Genomic DNA, 26,523 nt, shown 5'->3' on the forward strand with positions numbered 1-26,523 from the left:
ACGTGTGGTTCCCACCGTGAAGCATGGAGGAGGAGGTGTGATGGTGCTTTGCTGGTGACACTGTCTGATTTATTTAGAATTCGAGGCACACTTAACCAGCATGGCTACCGCAGCATTCTGCAGCGATACACCTCCAAACTGATTTTCGCTTAGTGGGACTATCATTTGTTTTTCAACAGGACAATGACCCAACGCACCTCCAGGCTGTGTAAGGGCTATTTGACGAAGAAGGAGAGTGATGGAGTGCTGCATCAAAAAGCACCTCGTTTTGTATCACATTTCAATGATAAAACTGGGGGGGACAAAAATACCTTTTCATAATGTGGCGGGGGTGCGGGGGCGACACGTCCCCAGTGAAAGTTCCGCCCCTGGTACACTATACTTGCTTGTTTTGTCATATAAACTGAAATTAGGCAAACTATTAATATGAAAGCAACCATCTGCATAGTGCACCTTTTAATTATTATTATTCAAAACATTTTTATTAAACAGTAACATACAAAAAACAGAACAGCCAGAGGGATTCCACAAAGAAATACAAATTATAGTAATACAAATCCACATATCAATTAAAATAGAGACATGTAGCGAATAGATTCTTGACATTTTGTTTTGTATATGATTTAATGATTCTAAATAGTTTTCCAAATCAGATACAAAAATTTAGAAAAGGGTATTTTTCTTCATAAATGTTGATTTGTGTATGAAAAATGTTCCTAATAAAATAGATTTATGACATACTCACGTTCAATTGTGGAATCAGTGTAGTAAGATAATGTCAAACTTAGATATTTCAATGGTTGTATGCATTTTGTTGCCAAGATATAGTTTTACATCAGTCCAGAACACTATGTAAACAATGACAGAATAAGTGTTCAATAGATTCCGTTTCTAGTTCACAAAAACTGCATTCACTGGTAACATCAGGTATATATTTAGAAATCAAGCTATTACATGGATAGAATCTATGGATAATCTTAAAGGAGATCTCCTTTACTTTATTGGTCACCATAAATTTGTATGGAGTGAGCCAAGCACGGCACCTGTAGTGTACCTGTAGTGCCAGTTGTGAGGATGCAACCCTATGACATTGTCTCGGCTGCTAGGCACTCTACAAGAGGTATGTGGACACCTGCTCGTCCAACATCTCATTTCAAAATCATCGGCATTAATATGGAGTTGGTCCCCCCTTTGCTGCTACAACCGCCTTCACTCTTCTGGGAAGGCTTTCCACTAGATGTTGGTAGATTGCTGCGGGGACTTGCTTCCATTCAGCCATAAGAGCATTAGTAAGGTCGGGCACTGATGTTGGGTGATTAGGCCTGGCTCGCAGTCAGCGTTCCAATTGATCCCAAAGGTGTTCGATGGGGTTGAGGTCAGGGCTCTGTGCAGGCCAGTCAAATTCTTCCACTCCGATCTCAACAAACCATGTTCATGTCATCTTCATCAATCAACTGCATTATAGTAAAAAACTACTTTGACTACCACCACCGATTTATGTATGCTAGTTACACTACCAGCTTATACGAATGGGAGTTAGCATTTGTCAGTCACTTTTTCTAAACCTGAAAGGGGATAACTTCTTAATGTTATGCAGCAAAAACAGCCAAATATATCCAATTAAATATATCCAATTAACCACATTGTGGGCCTGTAACAATACATCAGTCATGACGGAATTGGCAAATATTCACTTTGTTAGATCAGATTTGTTGAATGTGCGCCAATCTAGTGTCCTATCCCCACGGTCTGCATTCCATTGACCTCTTTACTGCATTTATCCCCATTACCTCCCCAATCTCTTTCCAGGAGTTCAAACTCATTTTCGTGTCTTTGAAATCCTTACATGAAAATGTTTTTATGAACTTGTTCTGATAGCCTTTCGTCAAAGTGCACTGCAAATTCAACAACAATTCAAATTGTCAAGGAAGTGAGTTTGTTTATATAGGATGTACTGCCCCTACCTACCGTCAACCAATCACGTCAATGTGGAGTTAAGAGGAACCCTCTGAATTGCTACAAAAATTGGGAGGCGCACAGCATCGCCGTACAGAGCTCGATTTGGTGTCTGCAAGCCTCCGAAGGCTCGAAATTGCATCACAACCTCTGTACAGAGCCTCCAGACTTAATGTCAGGATCAAACATAAGTGTGGGCCCCCCAACCAAATCTTGCTTAGGGCCTAGAGCTGCCCCTGTGTGTAATTCAAAAACAATTTAGCTATTGAAATGCAAGCAACAGGTGATGAGACCAGTTACAGAAAGTATTACAATACCAAAACATAAAAAACATAATATGTCACTCAAGTCAACTTGTAATACATTCATCAGTACTATTCAAATTAACCTTAGCACAAACAAACAACAATATGAAACAAAGATTATTCACTTTATTTTAAATGATGATGCAATGTGGTAGCTGCAAGCTGTCTGTGTTTACATCTCTCTCAGTCCAATCACCAAACACGGCTATAGTAGAGGGAGAGAGGTTACAAGAGAAAAGGGTGGGGGGACTAAGTGGAGATTCAGATCTCCTGGAGAGTTACCCTCCTGTAGCTTATCAACCAGCTAGTTATTAGAATCAGAGAGCCATGTATCAGATCAAGCTGGATCTTGCGTTGAATCTGTTGATTCCATCTCGATCTGATCATCCTCATCGTTATACTCCAGTCCTCCACAGCTAACACCTGATTAAACTAATTGCATTCCGAGGACTAGAGTCCTCTAGAGAATCACCTTAAAAACATAAGTGTCACAGTTATTTTGTTTGCAAACTGTAGCAACACTTTTTAAAAACCAAGCAATGCTTTCATATCTAACCTACATGCTTGTAGTCGGAAAAAAAGCAAATAGGTACACGTAACAAACATTCATTATAGTATAGTCAATGTGTTCACAGAGTTGTATCATGTCTACATACGGTCTCCAGGGATAGGTGAGGTGGGGAATGTGATTAGTCTAGATAGAACAGCATTTCATTTCTTAGGCTGGTCCTGGGGACCCAAAGGGGTGCACATTGTTATTTTTGCCTACACAGCATATTCAAATGATCAACTTATCATCAAGTGTTAATGATTTGAATCAGGTGTGTAGTGCTAATGCAAAAACAGTATATCTTCCTCCACTGTCCCACAATGGGCTCGAACCAGTGATCCTCTGTTCGCAAACACACGTGAGCATCCTCCTTGACAACCTACCGACAGTTTGAGCCACCCAAAAGGTACCAATTGGATGGCACCGTCCGCGGCATTTCAAGCTAGCTGTGGAGTAAGGTTACAGCACATTCTTAGCTCTATTACACGTTTGTATGTGATCATGTATTAGTGGGATTCCTCTCGTGACCCACCTGCCCTCGGCACTACTCATTCATGTCGCCTCTCTCTCTTAGACCAAGGTACTTTACATGTACTCCTCAGTCTTGTCTTCATCGTTCTTCAGTGAGATGAGGTGGTGGTATTGGGTGGGTTGCCCTCTGCCTCATTCATCTGAGGCAGGCCTCTCCAGAGGAACTAATGGAGGGGAGAGGAATAAATGGGAAGGAGAGAAAATTGACATGGTCTTACTCAGTAAGGTATACCAGTATAAATACAGGTATTCTGATTGGAGCTGAGGGGAGGATACTCACGTGTACATGTTGAGCAGTGGTTCCCAAACTTTGTATAGTCCTGTACCCCTTCAAACATTCAACCTCCAGCTGCGTACCCCCTCTAGCACCAGGGTCAACCCATTCTGAAATGTTGTTTTTGCCATCATTGTAAGCCTGTCACACACACACACTACATTTATATACGATACATTTATATACGATATATTTATTAAACATAATAATGACTGTGATTTTGTCACAACCCGGCTCGTGGGAAGTGACAAAGAGCTCTTATAGGACCAGGGCACAAATAATAATACAATACTAATCAATAATTTTGCTCTTTATTTAGCCATTTTACATATAAAACCTTATTTGTTCATCAAAAATTGTGAATAACTCACCATAGGTTAATGAGAAGGGTGTGCTTGAAAGGATGCACATAACTCTGCATTGTTGGGTTGTATAAGCCCCTCAGTCTTAAATAATTTTCCCCACACAGTCTGTGCCTGTATTTAGTTTTCATGCTAGTGAGGGCCAAGAATCCACTCTCACGAAGGTACTGGTTGCAAAGGGCATCAGTGTCTTAACAGCGTGATGTGCCAAGGCAGGATACTCTGAGTGCAGCCCTATCCAGAAATCTGGCAGTGACTTCTGATTAAATAACATTTTCACAGAACCGCTTGTTCAGATATCGGTAAGTGGACTGGAGGCAGGGCATGAAAGGGATAACGAATCCAGTTGTTTGTGTCATCCGTTTCGGGAAAGTACCTGAGTAATTGTGCACCCAGCTCACTCAGGTGCTTCGCTATATCGCATTTGACATTGTCCGTAAGCTTGAGTTCATTTGCACACAAAAAATCATACAATGATGGAAAGACCTGTGTGTTGTCCTTGTTAATGCAGATTGAGAGAGCTCCAACTTCTTAATCATATCCACAATTTTATCCCGCACATTGAATATAGTTGTGGAGAGTCCCTGTAATCCTAGATTCAGATCATTCAGGTAAGAAAAAACGTCACCCAGGTAGGCCAGTCGTGTGAGAAACACGTCATCATGCAAGCGGTCAGACAAGTGAAAATTATGGTCAGTAAAGAAAACTTTAAGCTTGTCTCTCAATTTAAAAAAAACATGTCAATACTTTGCCCCTTGATAACCAGCGCACTTCTGTATCTTGTAAAAGCGTTACATGGTTGCTGCCCATATCATTGCATAATGCAAGGAGAGGGGGTGACTTTGACAATTTATTGTTAAAACGAGAGGCTGCTTGGATCTTTAATTTAAAGACCATTGCTCCCTTCGGTCTCAAAGTAGACTTTGATCTGAAGCCATTCTTGTGATTATTGTGATTTTGCTATTGTACATGTTTGTAGGCTTATGTAGCCAAATTGTATCTATGATCGTATGATATCCATTTATGTTTTTTGTATGCTATTTTAATATATGATAATTAACCAATGATATCAGGCCACACCCGGCCATGATTACAGACACCTGTGTGTCTTTTGACACTATATAAATTTGTCATCCTGCAGTGTTTGTCATTATACCCTGATGAAGACAGCTTGTCTGTCGAAACGTTGGACATAAATATTTTTGCATCTGAGCTCCTAAAGTGTGCAGCTCTCCTTTACTTTTTTAAGTGTTCCACTCCGCTAGCCAGCACCTTGCCTAAATAGGTGTGCTTTTCTTTCGCCTCTAGGCTCGTGTCACTGGGCAGCTCGCGGCTGTGCTTCCCTTTGTAGTCTATAATAGTTTGCAAGCCCTGCCATATCCGACGAGCGTCAGAGCCGGTGTAGTATGATTTGATCTTAGTCCTGTATTGATGCTTTGCCTGTTTGATGGTTCGTCGGAGGGCATAGTGGGATTTCTTATAAGCTTCCGGGTTAGAGTCCCGCTCCGTGAAAGCGGCAGCTCTACCCTTTAGCTCAGTGTGGATGTTGCCTGTAATCCATAGGTTCTGGTTGGGGTATGTATGTACAGTCACTGTGGGGACGATGTCATCGATGCACTTATTGATGAAGCCGCATTTTGGAATGAGTGGAATTCAAGTATGATAGCTCAGGAGTTGTAGAAAACACCAGTCTCCGGATTACATCTTCAAACTAAGGGCACCCATGGCATCCAACAGGAGACGCATCCATCCATGAATGATGTATACGGGTAAGATAGTCTAGCTAGCTACATTTTCAGATATTACACGTTTCTAATTTTGACAAAAAGTGGCTTCATTTCAAGTTAAAGTGTACTGTTAGCTAGCTAGCTAATCTTAGATGGCTGGCTTGCTAGCTAATGTTACATGTATGATCTTATTATTTGTATCTCAGAGCCCTTTACTTGGCTAGCTATAGCCTAATGTTAGCTAGCTAACATTGAACCTGATTGGTTAGCTACATGCAGATTCATGCAGGGTAGTAACGTCATGAGTTGGGATTATGGTTCATTGTTTACCATCTACTCCAACTTCAGAGCACTCTCGTCTGAGTTTGCCAGAGCGCAGAATAACGAATGAAATTACGAACGGTCAACACCCGTTGAATATGGCCGGTGTCAGTAAACGTCTGCAAAAAAATGCTTAGTTAAATTGTTACCAGCAGCACATTTACAGTCACCAACGCTCTGGATAACATGATAACAGCCTAACCAGCTCTGCTAGGGTGAGTAAAATGTTCTCTCATTTGTGTCTGGAAGTAGCTAGCAAGCTAGCTAATGTTAGCCAATTAGCCTGGGTGCTTGACTGCCGTTGTGAGGTCAGAACGTTCAGATCAACCCTACTCATCGGCCAGAGTGTCCAGTGTGCGCTTTGTACGCTCCGAGAGCGAAACGCTCTGAATTTACGAACAGACAATCTGACAGCACAGTTGCAGTCACCAACGCTCTGGATAACATAACAGTCTAACCAGCTCTGCTAGGGTGAGTAATGTACAATGAGCTGTTCTCTCATTTGTGTCTGGAAGTAGCTAGCAAGTTTGCTTGGGTGCTTGACTGCTATTGTTAGTACAGAACACTCGAATCAACCCTTAACAAAAATGCAATTGTTCATTGAATCAGTCTAAAACTTTGCACATACACTGCTGCCATCTAGTGGCCAAAATGGAAATTGCGCCTAACCTGGAATATAACATTTTGGCCTTTCTCTTGCATTTCAAAGATGACGGAAAAAACAAACGCAAGTTTTTTTCCTTTGTATTATCTTTTACCAGATCTAATATGTTATATTCTCCTACATTAACATTTCCACAAACTTCAAAGTATTTCCTTTCAAATTGTATCAAGAATATGCATATCCTTGCTTCAAGTCCTGAGCTACAGGCAGTTAGATTTGGGTATGTCATTTTAGGATCATTTTTTTTTTTAAAGGGTCCGATCCAAAGAAGGATTTTTAAGCCTTGAAACAAATCTTTATTTATTTTATTTCAACTTTATTTAACCAGGTAGGCCAGTTGAGAACAAGTTCTCATTTACAACTGCGACCTGGCCAAGATAAAGCAAAGCAGTGCGACAAAAACAACACAGAGTTACACATAAACAAACGTACTAGTCAATAACACAAAATAAAATAAAATAGAAAAATCTATGTGCAGTGTGTGCCAATGTAGAAGAGTAGGGAGGTAGGCAATAAATAGGCCATGAAAATAATTACAATTCAGCATTGATACTGGAGTGATAGATGTGCAGATGATGATGTGCAAGTAGAGATACTGGGGTGCAAAAGAGCAGAAGGGTCTCTGCGTAGAGGTGGATCAGAGAATCACCAGCAGCAAGAGCTACATCATTGATATATACAGAGAAAAGAGTCAGCCCGAGAATTGAACCCTGTGGCATCCCCATAGAAATTGCCAGAGGTCCGGACAACAGGCCCTCCGATTTGACACACTGAACTCTATCTGAGAAGTAGTTGGTGAACCAGGCAAGGCAGTCATTTGAGAAGCCAAGGCTTTTGAGTCTGCCGATAAGAATGCAGTGATTGACAGAGTCGAAAGCCTTGGCCAGGTCGATGAAGACGGCTGCACAGTACTGTCTTTTATCGAATGTGTATGTGTGCCATTTAGAGGTTGAATGGGCAAGACAAAATATTTAAGTGCCTTTGTTTGGGGTATGGTAGTAGGTACCAGGTGCACCGGTTTGAGTGTGTCAAGAACTGCAACTCTGCTGGGTTTTTCATGATCAACAGTTTCCCATGTGTATCAAGAATGGTCCACCACCCAAAGGACATCCAGCCAACTTGACACAAACTTGACACAAACTTGACATCCTGGGGAATGCTTTTGACACCTGCTGGTCTGAGGGCGGGAGTGCAACGTAATATTAGGAAGGTGTTCCTAATGTTTTCTACACTCAGTGTATTTACTGAACTTTTAATGTAAATGTATAGCCTATTGCGGTTTTTATATTAATTTTGTTTCTGTAGACCCCAATAGAATTCTGGAATGCTGCTGTAGATTATTGAGAATTTTCAAGATAAAACTAATTTTCTCACATTTCAAACAAACAGACATAGCTCAAAAACAAAGAACAAATGACAATTACAAGTTAACTTAACTTAATAAGCACAACCTCTTCTTTAATATGATACCACATTCATGTCAATAGGAATAACACAAATGTTGTCTTCCATTGTGTAAATACACTCACTATCAAAAAGCAATTAACAAAACAAAAAACCCTAGAGTAATTAAATTGTAGTAAATTTGAATAAATTACTCACTCATTATACTTCTAAATAATATTTACATATAAATAAATAAAATTATACAATGTGACCAGAGGACAATATCCAGAAAGTATTTCAAAACCCACACAAAGTAGGTTATTTGATTGACAACGATTCTTACTTCTGTAACAATGTAAAAATGCAAACAACTATTTAAAGACTATATCAAAATGTAGGTAACCTCTCTCAATAAGATTTAGCACAGACCAGGCCTTACACACAATGTACAAATAGTAGCCTACACTGACAATAATTCAGTGAATGCATCACGTATTAGATAGAGAGAGAAAGAGAGAAGATACAAAATACAACAACTGTTCAGAGACAAAATATTTGTAGGACCAATTCATATTTCACACTGTCACTTTAGTGTTTGCATTTAGTCTACAACATGTCATGGAACTTCTGGAAGCACGGTCCCATCCTGCAAAGTGCCACAGAACACGTAGAGCACCCAAAGGAGGTTTCTACACATCGCCCACTCTTTGCCCTGCGTCCACTCCGGTTGCAACACCACACAACCTCTCTTGCGCTCTTCAAACTTCACCTGCTTTCAAATGAGTTACTAAGTCCACACACCCTGGTGCCACACTCCCCTTCCTGCCACTGTAGCCATATCACAAAGTGAATACACAAGCTGCATTTTGAATGCCTTCAGGGACCAGCGCCTGTGGTTTCTGGGAAGGGGCCTTTGCAGGGTCCCCCACACAATGTACGCATTGATGGCAATGTTGAGCATACCCCAAAACACATACCGTAATTTCCAGACTATTAAGCACACCTAAGCCGCACCCACTGAATTTAAAAAAAAAGTATTATTTTGAACATAAATAAGCCGCACATGTCTATAAGCCGCAGGTGCCTACCGGTACATTGAAACAAATGAACTTTACACAGGCTTTAACGAAACACGGCTTGTAACAAAAATAAATAGGCTTTAACGAAACATGGCTTGTAACAAAAAAATAAAAATTAGCAGTAAGCTTTAGTTGTCTTTTTGCACTGAGTCAATTCCTCACGCTGCTGTTTCCAACGTCTTATCATCGACTCATTAAGACCAAGCTCCCGTGCAGCAGCTCTATTTCCTTTTCCAACAGCCAGATCAATCGCCTTCAACTTGAAAGCTGCATCATATGCATTTCTCCGTGTCTTTGCCATGATGAGGGTGACAAAATGACTACCGTAATCAGAATGATGGGAAGTTTGAGAGCGCTCGATTTAATCTAAACAGTAAACAAAAAAGTTGTTTGACCTTTAACCCGTTCGGCAATTTAATTGGTCTAATGAAAGCTTCATGCCGCCAAAAAACTGAGCACGTCACAGAATGGGGGTTTTTTTGTAGAAAAAAAAATTGAAAGCGGGAAAAATCCATATATTAGCCGCGTCATTGTTTAAGCCGCGATGTTCAAAGCGTGGGAAAAAAGTTGCGGCTTATATCCGGAATTTACGGTACTTCCACCATTTTCTGCCTGAGCGTCCAACATTGTAATAGCTCCTCAATTGGGCAAGATGGTCAACCCCTCCAATTTTCTTGTTGTAATCTATTACAAGCTCTGGAACAGATAAATTCCTACCACTTATAAAAACAACTCCAAAACCCCTGCCACTTTCACTTTAGGCCCAGGCTGTGTGGTACAAGGGCGAATGGTGGGACTTGGGGCACACATGCTCGGGTCTGCTCTTACCCTCCCTCTTACTCCTCCTCTCCCTCTCCCTCTGCCTCCTCCTCTCCCTCTGCTTCCTCCTCTCCCTTTGCTTATTACTCTCCCTTCTCCTCTCCGTCCACTCTCCTCTCCACCTCCAGTCATCTCTCCTTTTCTTCTCTCCCTCCACTCCACTCCTCCCTCCAAATCTCTATCTCAATCTAATCATCATAACTCATCTTCCTCCCTTCCTTTTGCTGCTGAGCCCTGACTCTCAACATCACTTCCCTCACTTTCACTGACCTAGAGGAACAGAAGGAGAGGAGTAACAAATAGGGCACAACTGTGGTCAGGAACATAATCTCCCTCTCACACTCTTTCTCTTCCTTCCTCTCTTTTTCTCAACCATACACATACTCTCTTCCTAATAATAAATAGTGTGATACAGTAACACACCTCCCATTCCACACACTCTCTCTCCAATCAACTCTTGCTTTATTGACTGACAGACTAACTACAGAGTTAGCTAATGTTAAATTATGGGACTTCATTTGAAGTAAACAAATGTGACTCACCACCTGGATTTGGTCATATGTAGCAAAATTAGATTTTTTTTTTTTAGATTGGTAAAAAGTACAAATTGGTATATCATACACTGCATTATTGAGGAACAATGGGAAAATAATTCTGCTGTGAAAGTTGATTAACTTTTGAGAAAAGGGCCTTTGAGCGTTTTGTACATTAGGGTGTCTAGTTTGAGAAAGACACCTCACAAGTCCTCAACTTGCAGCTTCATTAAATAGTACCCGCAAAACACCGCTGAGACTGATGTTTTGCGGGTACTATTTAATGAAGCGGACAGTTGAGGACTTGTGAGGTGTCTTTCTCAAACTAGACACTAATGTACTTGTCCTCTTGCTCAGTTGTGCACCGGGGCTTCCCACTCATCATTCTATTCTGGTTAGAGCCGGTTTGCGCTGTTCTGTGAAGGGAGTAGTACACAGCGTTCTACGAGATCTTCAGTTGCTTGGCAATTTCTCGCATGGAATAGCCTTCATTTCTCAGAACGAGAATAGACTGACGAGTTTCAGAAGGGCTTTGTTTTTGGCCATTTTGAGCCTGTAATCAAACCCACAAATGCTGATGCTCTAGATACTCAACTAGTCTAAAGAAGGCCAGATTTATTGCTTCTTTAGCAGAACAACTGTTTTCAGCTGTGCTAACATAATTGCAAAAGGGTTTTATAATGATCGATTAGCCTTTTAAAATTATAAACTTGGATTAGCTAACACAATGTGCCATTGGAACACAGGAGTGATGGGTGCTGATAATAGGCCTCTGTACGCATATGTAGATATTCCATAAAAAATCTCCCGTCTCCAGCTACAATAGTCATTTACAACATTAACAATGTCTACACTGTATTTCTGATCAATTTGATGTTATTTTAATGGACAAAGAAATGCATTTTCTTTCAAAAACAAGGACCTGTCTAAGTGACCCCAAACATTTTAACGGTAGTGTATATACACACATTTTTTGGGGTGTATATCTATCTATCCATCTACAGTTGAAGTCAGAAGTTTACATACACCTTAGCCAAATAAACTCAGTTTTCCACAATTCCTGACATTTATTCCTAGTAATCCCATTCTTAGGTCAGTTAGGATCACCACTTTATTTTAAGAATGTGAAATGTCAGAATAATAGTAGAGAGAATGATTTATTTCAGCTTTTATTTCTTTCATCAAATTCCCAGATGGTCAGAACTTTACATACACTCAATTAGTATTTGGTAGCATTGCCTTTAAATTGTTTAAGTTGGGTCAAATGTTTCGGGTAGCCTTCCACAAGGTGAATTTTGACCCATTCCTCCTGACAGAGCTGGTGTAACTGAGTCAGGTTTGTAGGCCTCCTTGCTCGTACAGGCTTTTTCAGTTCTGCCCACACATTCTCTATAGGATTGAGGTTAGGGCTTTGTAATGGCCACTCCAATACCTTGACTGTTGTCGTCCTTAAGCCATTTTGCCACAACTTTGGAAGTATGCTTGGGGTCATTGTCCATTTGGAAGACCCATTTGCAACCAAGCTTTAACTTCCTGACTGATATCTTGAGATGTTGCTTCAATATATCCACATAATTTTCGTTCCTCATGATGCCATCTGTTTTGTGAAGTGCACCAGTCCCTCCTGCAGCAAAGCATCCCCACAAGATAATGCTGCCACCCCTGTGCTTCACGGTTGGGATGGTGTTCTTCTGCTTGCAAACCTCACCCTTTTTCCTCCAAACATAACGATGGTCATTATGGCCAAACAGTTCTATTATTTTTTCATCAGACCAGAGGACATTTCTCCAAAAAGTACTATCTTTGTCCCCATGTGCAGTTGCAAACCGTAGTCTGGCTTTTTTATGGCGGTTTTGGAGCACTGGCTTCTTCCTTGCTCAGCGCCTTTCAGGTTATGACGATATAGGACTCGTTTCACTGTGGATATAGATACTTTTGTACCTGTTTCCTCCAGCATCTTTCTAAGGTCCTTTGCTGTTGTTCTGGGATTGAGTTGCACTTTTTGCACCAAAGTACGTTAATCTCTAGGAGAAAGAATGCGTCTCCTTCCTGAGCGGTATGACGGCTGCGTGGTCCCATGGTGTTTATACTTGCGTACTACTGTCTGTACAGATGAACGTGGTACCTTCAGGCGTTTGGATTTTTTTCTGAGGTCTTGGCTGATTTTCTTTTGATTTTCCCATGATGTCAAGCAAAGAGGCACTGAGTTTGAAGGTAGGCCTTGAAATACATCTACAGGTACACCTCCAATTGACTCAAATTATGTCAATTAGCCTATCAGAAGCTTCTGAAGCCATGACATAATTTTCTGGAATTTTCCAAGCTGTTTAAAGGCACAGTCAACTAAGTGTATGTAAACTACTGACCCACTGGAATTGTGATACAGTGAATTATAAGTTAAATAATCTGTCTGTAAACAATTGTTGGAAAAATTACTTCTGTCATGCACAAAGTAGATGTCCAGTCTGACTTGCCAAAACTATAGTTTGTTAACAAGACATTTGTGGAGTGGTTGAAAAACAAGTTTAATGACTCCACTATAAGATTTCACCTTATAGTGGTAAAATATATATTTGCATTTTAAGTGTTAATGAAAATGAGCATATTTTCTAAACGTCTCTCTTGATCATAATGTATGCCCCCAACTCTGTGAACGTCTCACGGAGCTCTAGCTTGGCTTCCTGAACTTGTTTGGAACTGACCTTTCATCTCATATCTCATATTCATCTCATATTGTCTGTCTATGACAAACAGAAAGTGTTTTTTGTTTCAAATCTATGAATTATTTTAGATTACTGGCTATAAATCACTCTCTTGCAGGATGGGCCTAGCCTAGGGTTTCCCAAACTCATTTTGGTTTTGCCCTAGCACCACACAGTTAATTCAAATAATCAAATAATCATCAAGCTTTGATAATTTGAATCAGCTGTGTAGTGTTAGGGCAATAACCAAAACGTGCACCCTTTGGGGTCCCGAGGACCGAGTTTGGGAAACGCTGGTCTATCCCTTTTAAGTCACCGCCCACGTTGTGCGCTCCCCCATAATATAATGAAACCATATCAACAGTGAGGAGGCACGGCTCACGCATCAGGTATATTATGCATCATTTCAAAAAATGGTAGAGAAAGGACTCATAGCCAAACTGTGATAATTAAGTAGGCTACATTCGCCATCTTACTCGGTAGGTTTGGCTCCAAACCTGCATTGCTTGCGGGACAGGGCGTTCGGATGTGAGAATCTGCTGGCAGAGAAGATGATACGGAGGACCTTATTCGTGAGGGTGTAGAAGGCGCATTGCGATGAAGAAGCAAATATGGGGGATACGTTGAAAAGGAGACAAAACGAGCCGTGTAGTTGTAATAATTAAGGAGAATGGTGTTGCTAGCGCGCACCTTTAGACACGGTGACATTTTGCTACAAAAAGGCCGACCTGCCTCCGCAACCCGAAAATTTCACACCAACGGTGCTGCCAACCGGAGGAGTGATGCCGACGCTGTACGTGACTCAAACCCAGGGTACTTCTACACCCCTGCGGTGGACTTGGGCCCCCTAAAGCGGTACCCCGCCCGTTCATAAATCCGAGACTGCACAAAACGGAAACGAATTAATTCATCGTGATATCAACACCATAACTGCGGATAAAGGCTGTGCTCACGTTTATTTTTTGGGTCCGTTATCTCGCACCTCTGCGCAAAAGGTAAGTCATGGGTAGGCTACCCGATGCACCCGTGGTCAGAATGTTATATTTTATTATCGTTCATTGTCACCATTCTTATCGAAAACAAAAGGAATTTAAATATGTTTATAGTCAAACCACTACATTGGTATAAGCGTCATGTGTGCATGTGTTGATCACTTTAAATGAAGTGCAAGTGATTGATTTAAAGCCTGCGTCTTATTAATGAGATGTGCATTAAGAAATGACGTAGGGAAATCCCAGAGTAATCCAATAGCAAGTAATGGTAGCATACTGTTCAGTACAGTCCCTATTCAGGATTGTGTGCAAGGCAATGAGCCTGTGCGCTCGACGAACCACAGAAACGTATTGACATGCAAATTAATCGATGTCGGTAGTACTTGCATCATTACCGTGTTCCTAGCAGCAGGATAGTATGCCTGCAGCACGATCGGGTATTTTTTTATTCAAAATAAGAGTCCCCCTGCACAGACGTGCTAAACTTTGGGAATATCGATTTTCTAATTTGATTTTTTTTTGGGTGGGGGCTGGACTCTAGTGTAGTACAACTTTTTCACAGCACTGCAACCGAATTTGACAAAATAAATTTATAATTTGGCGAAGTTTAATACTCTATTTATACCTGCATTTCTTTTGAAAGTTTACACAAATACTGATATTTGCAATGGAGGCTGCTGAGGGGAAGGGCGGATCATAATAATGGCTGGAACAGTGCAAATAGAATGGCATCAAACGCATGGAAACCATGTGTTTTATTTGATACAATTCCCCTTATTTCGCTCCAGCCATTACCATGAACCCGTCCTCCCCAATTAAGGAGTCACCAGCCTCCTGTGGTTGAAAGCTGTTGTGTAGACTATATTAAAATAAATACACTTTCAATTAAATACAAATGTGTTATTGGAATTACTCCATAGTCTGAAACTTAAATTCTCTTGTGCTGGCAACCGGTTTAATACAGAGCACTGGTGACTCCTTACTACTCCCACGCCATTCACTGCAATGCAATACACGGTATATGGGATACTTATTGGCTTGTAGAGAACTTTTCTACCTGTCTCAGCTAAAGTGGGGTGGGAAATACTCAGTAGGGTCACTACTAATCAAATATGTGTAGTTTGGAGGGGGAGTGTGTCGTACATATCCAGCAGCGCTTTGCTCTCTACCCCATCCATAGCCCTCAATGCAATACACTGTAATATACTGTACATGGGATACATATTGGCTTGGAGAGAGTGAACGAAGAGCAGAGCTTCGACCGTTATACACATCCCAAGCTCTAGTGACGTATAGGTGGTTAAGATGGCGCTGACAGAGGGTGCCTCGCTTCGATAAAACATTGCCAGTTTCTACTGTTGTGCGTTTTCTCAAATGTTCTTAATCAGTTTTACTACATACATCTGGGTAGAACTATTGGAATACAAATCGCTGGGTAATTACTGTCCATCCAACCTCCCCGAATTCCTTGAGATGGCGGAACAATGGACTAGGCGCTGATCTGCTTGGCAGTCTTACCGGAGAGTACGAAGCGACGACACTGACGGAGAGGTAGATGTGGCGGGGTCTTAATAAGATCAAGACGCTGGGCGACCCGTCCTCAGTTACCAAGCATGCTACTCGCCTATGTTCAATCATTAATGAACAAACTTGACGAGCTCAGAGTGAGGATCTCCTTTCAGGGGGACATCAGATCCTGCAATATACTGTTTTTCTGAGACTTGGCTTTCCTCCGACATTCAAACGGATTATATACAACCAGCGGGTTTTACTGTTTTTTTTAAGCAGATCGTAAGCGGGCTGTCTCTGGCAAGAGCAAAGGTGGTGGGCTCTGCTTTATGACCAACAACCCATTTTGTGACAGAGGAAACGTACAAGAGCTTGCAAGCTTCTGCTCCCCCGACTTGGAATAGTTGGTCATCAAATGTCGCCCTTTTTACCTTCTGAGAGAGTTCTCAGAGATTATCGCAATGGCCGAGTACATCCCGCCCCAAGCCGAAACAAAAAAGGCTCTCAAAGATCTTAATTGGACCCTGAACAAACTGGAGACCACATTTCTGGAGGCAGCATTCATTGTTGTGGGGGAATTTAACAAGTAATTACTACCAACACATTGACTGTCTAACTCACATTCTACTCTTGACCATTTCTCCTTTCGGCACATCCAACCATAACTCCATCGTGCTTCTCCCCACCTATAAACAAAAACTTGAGGGATGTTCCTGTGGTGAGGTCTACACAGCATTGGTCCGACCATTCAGAATTCTCTCTCCAAGACTGTTTTGATCACGTGGACTAGAATATGTTCTGGGTTGCCTCTGGAGATGAATAACATCAATGAATATGTCGACAGTCACCGGATTCAAAAAATGCATAGATGACTTGATACCGATAGTGTCTTTCTAAACATTCCCGACTCAAAAAATTATGGATTGATAGCAGCCTTGTAGGAAAACTGAAAGAGTGAGATTCTGCTTATAAACAGGGCAAGGTAACCAGGGACAATTGTTTGGTTAAACCATACAAATACGACCTATGCAGATCGATCAAGATGGCGAACTACAAGTATAGGGGAAAAAGTGGAGAAGCAATTCAGCGGGTTGGACACAAGGCGTAAGTGGAATGGGCTCCTAACAATCTTGGATTACAAATAAAAAGCCAGCCACATCGCATTCACCAAAGCCACCCTACCGGAGAAGCTAAACACCTTTTTTCTCATGATTTGAGGATAATGACTCTGAGCTGCCGAGGAGAGCCCCCAGTGACAACATGGGCTACACATGGTCTCCACTAAGGACATATGTAAGTAATTCAAACATGTTAACCCTCGCAAAGCTGCCAGCCAAGACTGGATCCCTAGCCATGCCCTCAGAGCATGTGCAGACCAGTTGGCTGTTGTGTTCTCAAACATTTTCAATCTCTCCCTAACTCGGGCCGCTAATACCCACTTCAAGATGTCCACTATCATCCCTGTTCCCAAAAAGGGAAAGTAACTGAACTGAATGATTACTGACCAGTAGCACTGACTGACTTCTGTCATCATGAAGTGCTTTGGGAGGCTAGTCAAAGACCATATCACCACCTCCCTCCCCGACACACTTGACCCTCTCCAATTTGCCTACCGCCCTGACAGATCCACAGAAAGGAATGCATATGTGAGGATGCTGTTCATCGACTACAGATCGGCTTTCAATACTATAGTGCCCTATAAGCTCATTACAAAGCTCACTGCCCTGGGTCTGAACTCCTCCCTATGCAACTGGGTCCTGGACATCCTGACCCCCCCCTCAGGTGGTAAAGGTGGCAACATTACCTCCTCGACAGTGGTTCTAAACACGGGGGCCCCACAAGGGTGCGTCCTCAGTCCCTTCCTGTATTCTCTGTATACGCACGACTGTGTGGCCTCCCACAGTTCCAACTCCAAGTTCGCTGATGACACAACAGCAGTAGGCCTGATTACCAACAACGATGAGACAGCCTACAGGGAGGATGTAGGCGGAATGGTGCCAGGTAAACAACCTCTCCCTTAATGTTAGTAAAACAAAGGAGTTGATTGTGGACTTCAGGAGAAACCAGGCTGGACACGCCCTCATCAACAGGGCCGCCGTGGAGACTGTCAATAACTTCAAATTCCTCAGCTTAAACATCTCGGAGAAGCTGAAATGGTCCAACCACACGGACACCGTGGTGAAGGCATGACAGCGACTCTTCAACCTCAGGAATGTGAAGAAATTCAGCCTGTCCCTGAGGGCCCTCAGTGTTCAGGAGCACCATCGAGAGCATACTGTCAGGCTGCATCACAGCCTGGTACCGCAACTCCGCCGCAGACCGGAAGGCGCTTCAGAGGGTGACGCATGCAGCCGAACGCACCATTGGGTGCGCACTGCCTTCCCTACATGGCAACTACAACACCAGGTGTCGCAGGAAAGCCAAGAAGATCATCAGGGACCCCAGCCACCCAAACCATGCCCTGTTCTCCCTGATTCAATCACTCAGACACGGGCAGTACAGAAGCATCATGGCAAAAACTGGGAGACTGGCTAATAGTTTCTACCCTCAGACCGCTAAATTGCCACCACTAGTCAGCTACCTGCTGCTCCCCCTAGGGACATTTCCCCCACCACCCCCTCAACAAGCTTTTACTCAGCCCAATATTCTCAACATACCAGTGTCAACATTGTATTTTTTTCATTGTTGGTCTTAAATGTTTTTAACCCTTTGTGTACGATCACATATTTGTGATCAGTGTTGAGTGGTCCCTGCAGCATACCATTGCAAATGTGTTTGGAAGAGTTGTCTGAAAAGCATCTAAACAATGTTTTGTACTGATGGGAAATAAAGGTCTTCACAACTTAAATTCCTCAATTTCACCTTTTTATTGTAATAGATAAATTTGAATTTCATCATCCAAGCATCAGATGGAACACATCCACAGCCAAATTAATTCCATAAACCAGTCTAAATAACTGGTTGCGCTGACAACAAAACATAAGTTAGCATCTCTGGTGAGCAGATGGGAGAAATGTAATATTGTTTAGAAAGAGATGCATGTCAGCTAAGCTAACAGCAGCTAAATTCTTTGATGGCAGCCATGATTGTTTATTTTTAACAAGCAAAAACTCAATCCCAGAATGCTATTCACTATAAGATGCAAATAAACAAAGTTACAGTCAAAGATGGCTGCGCCCGTTGCCTGAAAAATTAGCTTTGATCACTTTTCAGCATATTGCAAGTCTTCTATGTACTTGTTACTGTATATACAAGAACCGGAGGACATGACTTGACAAGTCGTTTACAGTATTAGACAAATCGCAATGCAAATAAAATGTTATCACCCCAAATACTAGCCTAACAGTAGAGCAAAAACTAAACGGATGAAACTGTTTGTGGGGGGGTTCATTTAATTTGTGGGGGTTTTCAAGTCCATGGGAGGGAAGGTGTCGTGGGGGGATATGATGCAGGAAATATTACTATGGGGGATTTATCAATAAAAGGGGGGCAAACACAGAAGTTTATGCTAAATAAAACCACTGGAAAGGGGGATCTGCGCTGGCAACCCTGAGGTACCATAGTTACAATCTGATGCCGCGTTCAACACAACTGGAAAATTTCTGAGTTCAGCGTGTTCAAGACAACTGGGAACTCGTACAAAAACGAGCTTTGACTGGGAAAAATAGTTTAACGGTCATCCAACTCGTAATTCCATCCGGGGAACTCGGGCTTCTTGTTAGAGCTCTGACTTTCCAATCTGAAGATCACTGACATGATTTGACCTCGTATTTTCAGAGTTCCCAGTTGTCGTGAAAGCACAAGTCAGTCGAGTGAATTATCCCTTCATCTTGTTTCGTTATAACATCTTTGGTCTGACAGACGCTTACGTGACAAACATGGTGCCACACATAGCTTAGCATTAGCTCATAATCAGTACAACCTTCAAAAAAGTATTCTAAACACGTGTCTATTACAATCTATGCAAGAATCGGAATGCATGATTTTTCACCAGTACTTGAAAAATGGAATAAACAGTAAATACATTATGCTCCATACATGCATATGGTATGCTACAGTAGAAATGACAAAACAATATACAGAAAATAAGGCACTTACTTTGATAGGAATGCACACATGAGCATTCGCAGAGTTTGTTTTCCTTAAAAAATAAATAAAAGGTAATGCGGGCGCCAGACAGAAAATGTGCCAGGGGCAGTAGTGAAAGAAGTACCCAATTTTGATACTTGAGTAAAAGTAAAGATACCTTTTTAATAGAAAAGGACACAAGTGAAAGTCACCCAGTTAAATACTACTTGAGTAAAACTCAAAGTATTTGGTTTTAAATATAGTTAACTATCAAAGTATACATTTCAATTTCCTTATATAAAGCAAACCAGAAAGCTTAATTTTTTTATTTACTTATGGGATAGCCAGGGGTACTCTCCAACAGTCATCATTTACAAACGAAGCATTTGTGTTTTGAGTCCGCCAGCTCAGAGGCAGTAGAGATGACCAGGGATGTTCTCTTGATAAGTGTGTGAATTAGACAGTTTTCCTGTCCTGCTATGCATTCAAAATGTAAGGAGTACTTTTGGGTGTCAGGGAAAATGTATGGAGTAAAAAGTACATGCATTACTACATTTATAAAGAAAATTAAAAGTTCAAAAAACAACTTCAGTAGTACTTTGAAGTATTTGTATTTAAGTACTTTACACCACTAGCCAGGAGGGAAAAGTTTGCAAGGCCTGTTCTGACTAGAGATACTTGATCTGGGGAAGTGCTTGGGTTCTCGTCGAAGAGAGAAGTTTTTCTGGCTCAGTAACGCCTAACAGTGGAAATGGACTACTTATGTGAATTAATGAGGTGGCACACACCTCAATTCCAACTGTTAGAAAATAAACCTGTTAAAGTAATTTGAAATTGACAAGTTGAAACCGTCTATAGATAATTATCAGGCAGCGTGCCTTGGTTTGAGGGCAGCGCAAGTTAACTGTCCTGTTAGGGCTGGGCGCTATGACGATATATCGTGTGACGATAGAAAAATATTTATTGTTTCGTATTATGCTCAGTCGTTTATTTCATGTCGCAAATCACTCTTTATGGCAATATTTTTCATCAATTGGACGACGCGTTGCGTGCCGTGTGGAAGGAAATTTGCAACACAAACAAACATGGACGAGTGAATGTGACACAAAGGAGACACGGCACTCGTCCCTAAGAGGGGCTACTTCGGTTGCATGGACGTGGTTTGGGTATGAAAAGTCTGACACAGACCAGAAAAACGTCCTCTGCAAAATATGCTGCAGGTCGGTCCTGACAACGGGCTCAAACACCATTAACCTCTCTAGGGTAGGTGGCACCAAATCGTCCCACCTACGTAACAGCCAGTGTAATCCCGTGGCGCGTTATTCAAAAACCTCAAATGCAAAAACTTCAATTTTTCAAACATATGACTATTTTACACCATTTTAAAGACAAGACTCTCATTAATCTAACCACACTGTCCGATTTCAAAAAGGCTTTACAACGAAAGCAAAACATTAGATTATGTCAGCAGAGTACCCAGCCAGAAATAATCAGACACCCATTTTTCAAGCTAGCATATAATGTCACATAAACCCAACCCACAGGTAAATGTAGCACTAACCTTTGATGATCTTCATCAGATGACAACCCTAGGACATTATTTTATACAATACATGCATGTTTTGTTCAATCAAGTTCATATTTATATCAAAAACCAGCTTTTTACATTAGCATGTGACGTTCAGAACTAGCATACCCCCGCAAACTTCCGGTGAATTTACTAAATTACTCACGATAAACGTTCACAAAAAGCATAATTATTTTAAGAATTATAGATGTAGAACTCCTCTATGCACTCGACATGTCCGATTTTAAAATAGCTTTTCGGTGAAAGCACATTTTGCAATATTCTCAGTAGATAGCCCGGCATCACAGGGCTAGCTATTTAGACACCCAGCAAGTTTAGCACTCACCAAAGTCAGATTTACTATAAGAAAAATTGTATTACCTTTGCTGTCTTCGTCAGAATGCACTCCCAGGACTTCTACTTCAATAACAAATGTTAGTTTGGTTCAAAATAATCCATAGTTATATCCAAACAGCGGCGTTTTGTTCGTGCGTTCAAGACACTATCCGAAAGGGTAAATAAGGGTTACGTGCATGGCGCAATTCGTGACAAAAAATGTCTAAATATTCCATTACCGTACTTCGAAGCATGTCAACCGCTGTTTAAAATCAATTTTTATGCCATTTTTCTCATAAAAAAGTGATAATATTCAGACCGGGAATCTGCGTTTAGGTAAACAGACGAAAGAAAATAAAGCATTCGGTCGACTCGGGCATGCGCCTAAGCCCATAGTACTCTGATCGGCCACTTGCCAAAAGCGATAATGTGTTTCAGCCAGAGGCTGCCTCGATATCGTTCAGCTTTTTCCCGGGCTCTGAGAGCCTATGGGAGCCGTAGGAAGTGTCACGTTAGAGCAAAGATCCTCAGTCTTCAATAAAAAGAGCCAAGATGAAACACAACTTGTCAGACAGGCCACTTCCTGCATGGAATCTTCTCAGGTTTTGGCATGCCATTTGAGTTCTGTTATACTCAGACACCATTCAAACAGTTTTAGAAACTTTAGGGTGTTTTCTATCCAAAGCCAATAATTATATGCATATTCTAGTTACTGGGCAGGAGTAGTAACCAGATTAAATCGGGTACGTTTTTTATCCGGCCGTGTCAATACTGCCCCCTAGCCCTAACAGGTTAACCTCTTTTACCACTTACGCAATAATCATGTGAAACAGTACGAAAAGAGTCTACAGATGAGACCCCAAAAAGTATAGTCGAGTGCTCAAAACAAACCCCCGACTCAGACGTTGCAAGAGGCTTTTGCCCCCGGCACACCTTATTATGGCATAGAATCACGAAGATGGAAGGAGATCACAGCTGCCGTTACAAATTACATCTGCAAAGACATGGCGCCAATTTACACAGGCGAGAAACGGGGGTTTCGTGAGTTGGTGCTAACACTCGACCCAAGTTTTTTTTTAAACATTTATTTAACCTGGCAAGTCCGTTAAGAACAAATTCTTAACAATGACGGCCTAGGAACGTTGGGTTAGCTGCCTTGTTCAGGGGCAGAACGTCCGATCTTTATCTTGTCAGCTCTGGGATACGATACAGCAACCTTTCAGTTACTGGCCCAACCCTCTAACCACTAGGCTACCTGCCACCCCAGGTACCACATACAAATTGACATGTGACACGTATTAATGCCAAAATAACATGCAAAACAGACAAGCCCCCCCCAAAAAATATATATATTTATTTTGTTTGCAACTATAGTTGAAGTGTTTTCTATTTACCTTTTATACATTAATATTTTGTTACACACTTAATTGAAAATTTGCACAAAGCTTCTAAATAAAAGGAGAAATAATACTGAGTAAGTACCTTTTTAATTTGTTGCGTATAATTCAAAATGTAATAAGAAATAGGCCTTTACATGTGGTCATTTTATATAAACTATTTATTCACTGAATTTACAGAAAATGTGCTATATCGTGATACAGTATCTCACAAAAGTGAGTACACCCCTCACATTTTTGTAAATATTTGAGTATATCTTTTCATGTGATAACACTGAAGAAATGACACTTTGCTACAATGTAAAGTAGTGAGTGTACAGCTTGTATAACAGTGTAAATTTGCTGTCCCCTCAAAATAACACAACACACAGCCATTAATGTCTAAACCGCTGGCAACAAAAGTGAGTACACCCCTAACTGAAAATATCCAAATTGGGCCCAAAGTGTCAATATTTTGTGTGGCCACCATTTTCCAGCACTGCCTTAACCCTCTTGGGCATGGAGTTCACCAGAGCTTCACCAGAGCCACTGGAGTCCTCTTCCACTCCTCCATGACGACATCACGGAGCTGGTGGATGTTAGAGACCTTGCACTCCTCCACCTTCCGTTTGAGGATGCCCCACAGATGCTCAATAGGGTTTAGGTCTGGAGACGTGCTTGGCCAGTCCATCACCTTTACCCTCAGCTTCTTTAGCAAGGCAGTGGTCGTCTTGGAGGTGTTTTTGGGGTCGTTATCATGTTGGAATACTGCCCTGCGGCCCAGTCTCCGAAGGGAGGGGATCATGCTCTGCTTCAGTATGTCACAGTACATGTTGGCATTCATGGTTCCCTCAATGAACTGTAGCTCCCCAGTGCCGGCAGCACTCATGCAGCCCGAGACCATGACACTCCCACCACCATGCTTGACTGTAGGCAGGACACACTTGTCTTTGTACTCCTCACCTGGTTGCCGCCACCCACGCTTGACACCATCTGAACCAAATAAGTTTATCTTGGTCTCATCAGACCACAGGACATGGTTCCAGTAATCCATGTCCTTAGTCTGCTTGTCTTCAGCAAACTGTGTGCGGGCTTTCTTGTGCATCATCTTTAGAAGATGCTTCCTTCTGGGATGACAGCCATGCAGACCAATTTGATGCAGTGTGCGGCGTATGGTCTGAGCACTGACAGGCTGACCCCCCCCACCCCTTCAACCTCTGCAGCAATGCTGGCAGCACTCATATGTCTATTTCCCAAAGACAACCTCTGGATATGACGCTGTGCACGTGCACTCAACTTCTTTGGTTGACCATGGTGAGGCCTGTTCTGAGTGGAACCCGTCCTGTTAAACCGCTGTATGGTCTTGGCCACCGTGCTGCAGCTCAGTTTCAGGGTCTTGGCAATCTTCTTATAGCCCAGGCCATCTTTATGTAGAGCAACAATTCTTTTTTTCAGATCCTCAGAGTTCTTTGCCATGGTGCCATGTTGAACTTCCAGTGACCAGTCAGTGTGAGGGTGATGACACCAAATTTAACACACCTGCTCCCCATTCACACCTGAGACCTTGTAACACTAACGAGTCACATGACACCGGGGAGGGAAAATGGTTAATTGGGCCCAATTTGGACATTTTCAATTAGGGGTGTACTCACTTTTGTTACCAACGGTTTAGACATTAATGGCTGTGTGTTGTGTTATTTTGAGGGGACAGCAAGCTGTACACTCACTACTTTACATTGTGGCAAAGTGTCATTTCTTCAGTGTAGTCACATGAAAAGATATACTCAAATATTTACAAACATGTGAGGGGTGTACTCACTTTTGTGATGTACTGCATGTATCGTTATCAGGATATGAAATGACCTATATCGGGATATGAGATTTTGGCCATATCGCCCAGCCCTATGTCCTGTTGTGTAACTATCACATTTTGGAACAGCGAGTGCATTCTGACATCATGCGCATAATAAAAACTCACGCTGCGGTGACCGTTAGATATTTGGATCTCACACTTGAAAAGGTTAAAACATATATTTTTTTTTATTTGTTTTCAGAAATTACTTATTGCATTTTCTTGTTGGCACAATAAGTGTCCATTGATTTAAAATTCTATATCATTTGAATGACTTATCCACATCGCAATGTTTTCAAAAGCAGGCTTTTATTTTTAAGGTTTCCTCATTCACATAGGAAAGTGATGTTGTCATTTGTGCTACTGGCAGAATACTAGTGCTAGATGCTATAGTAAGATAGCTAACTATTTAATTTGCTAAACATTATAATAGGCTACCGATTTGTAACAACTTTGTGGTGAATAATGCCCTGGGGAGTACAGAATAATACTTACGCCATGCACCTATGCAGCTAAGCATTAATGTTATGTCATGTCAGATGTTACGAGTGGGTTTATGCCTATAGCCAGGGTGTCACAGCTCCACTCTTCAAGGGCCGACATGTCTTCTGGTTCTCGTCCTATCCTGTTAATCTGAGACTGAGTCCTGGGAAATGGAAACCATTACCCTTTCATATTATTATGCAGACCCAAACCATATTGTGCTGGCTCAGTTTTTATTTCACATTGTTATTTTCAGAATGGTTCCAGTAACCATGCGAGCTCAGTACGCCTTGATTTGGGCTTGGTTCGGCTCAGTTGTCAAAAGCCTTCAAGTGTACATTCTTTGGGAAATCAGTGACTTTAATCGATCAATTCAGTGCTAGTACAGGGAGCGAGATAAAGCAGCAGGACTGCAGCCCCCGAAGACAAGAACTGTGCCCCATGGCCTTTGCATTCATACATACAGTATAGTCACCTCAAACCAAGTGTGATACACCCAGGATGTATCAAAGCAAACTGTAACATCTTATATTGAAATTTATATAGGCCTTTTAATGTCTTTTTTTTTTTAATTTTATTTTTTAGTTTACCACCAACATTAACATCAGATTTTTCACTTTAAAATGTATTCCAAACAAAAACCATTGATTTCAAAGTAAAAAAAAAAAAAAACAATACTCTATGCACAAGGACTACTTTGAGCGATTAAATTATTATTTTTATTTTTTATTGTATTTTTATTTATTTTTTTAATTATTTTTTAATTATTATTAAAAGTTTCACAAAACACATTTACAGGAAGATGCAAACTTTGGTAACAGAATGGCGATAAAATCTCCCGTATTTTTTTTTAATTTTTTTTTATGCAACCACATTTTCCAAAACCTGTTATCTATTCTGAATTAAGATTCAAAGATGTCTGCAGAAAGAATAGGGTGTCAGCTATGACATGACACTTTGAGTAAAAAAATATAATAATTTGGTTATTTTACTACAGTAGGTGAAGTGGATCAACATCTGGTAACGGAATTACATCATAGGTCTTTGATCTGTACTATACAGAATTATGGCTACAAAAAGGTATATGCAATATCCTTCTATTGCATATTTGGGTATTTTTCTACACACTGG

The 26,523-nt window shown here is 41.3% G+C and overlaps 1 protein-coding gene across 4 annotated transcripts in view; it reads left to right on the forward strand.

Annotated features, from left to right (window-relative positions):
- The first annotated feature begins 13,532 nt into the window (after positions 1 to 13,532).
- The window catches only part of LOC106586107 (E3 ubiquitin-protein ligase HECW2), a 73,408-nt gene continuing 60,417 nt past the window's right edge, over positions 13,533 to 26,523 (forward strand). For 3 of the 4 annotated variants that reach the window (XM_014172970.2, XM_014172976.2, XM_014172975.2), the window contains exon 1: positions 13,533 to 14,204. The gene's annotated coding sequence lies outside the window, so the exon portion shown is untranslated. The remainder of the gene's footprint in view (positions 14,205 to 26,523) is intronic. The other variant, XM_014172971.2, reaches the window with a different exon arrangement.

Source organism: Salmo salar, chromosome ssa25, assembly GCF_905237065.1.
Source record: "Salmo salar chromosome ssa25, Ssal_v3.1, whole genome shotgun sequence".
NCBI classification, from domain to species: Eukaryota; Metazoa; Chordata; class Actinopteri; order Salmoniformes; family Salmonidae; genus Salmo; species Salmo salar.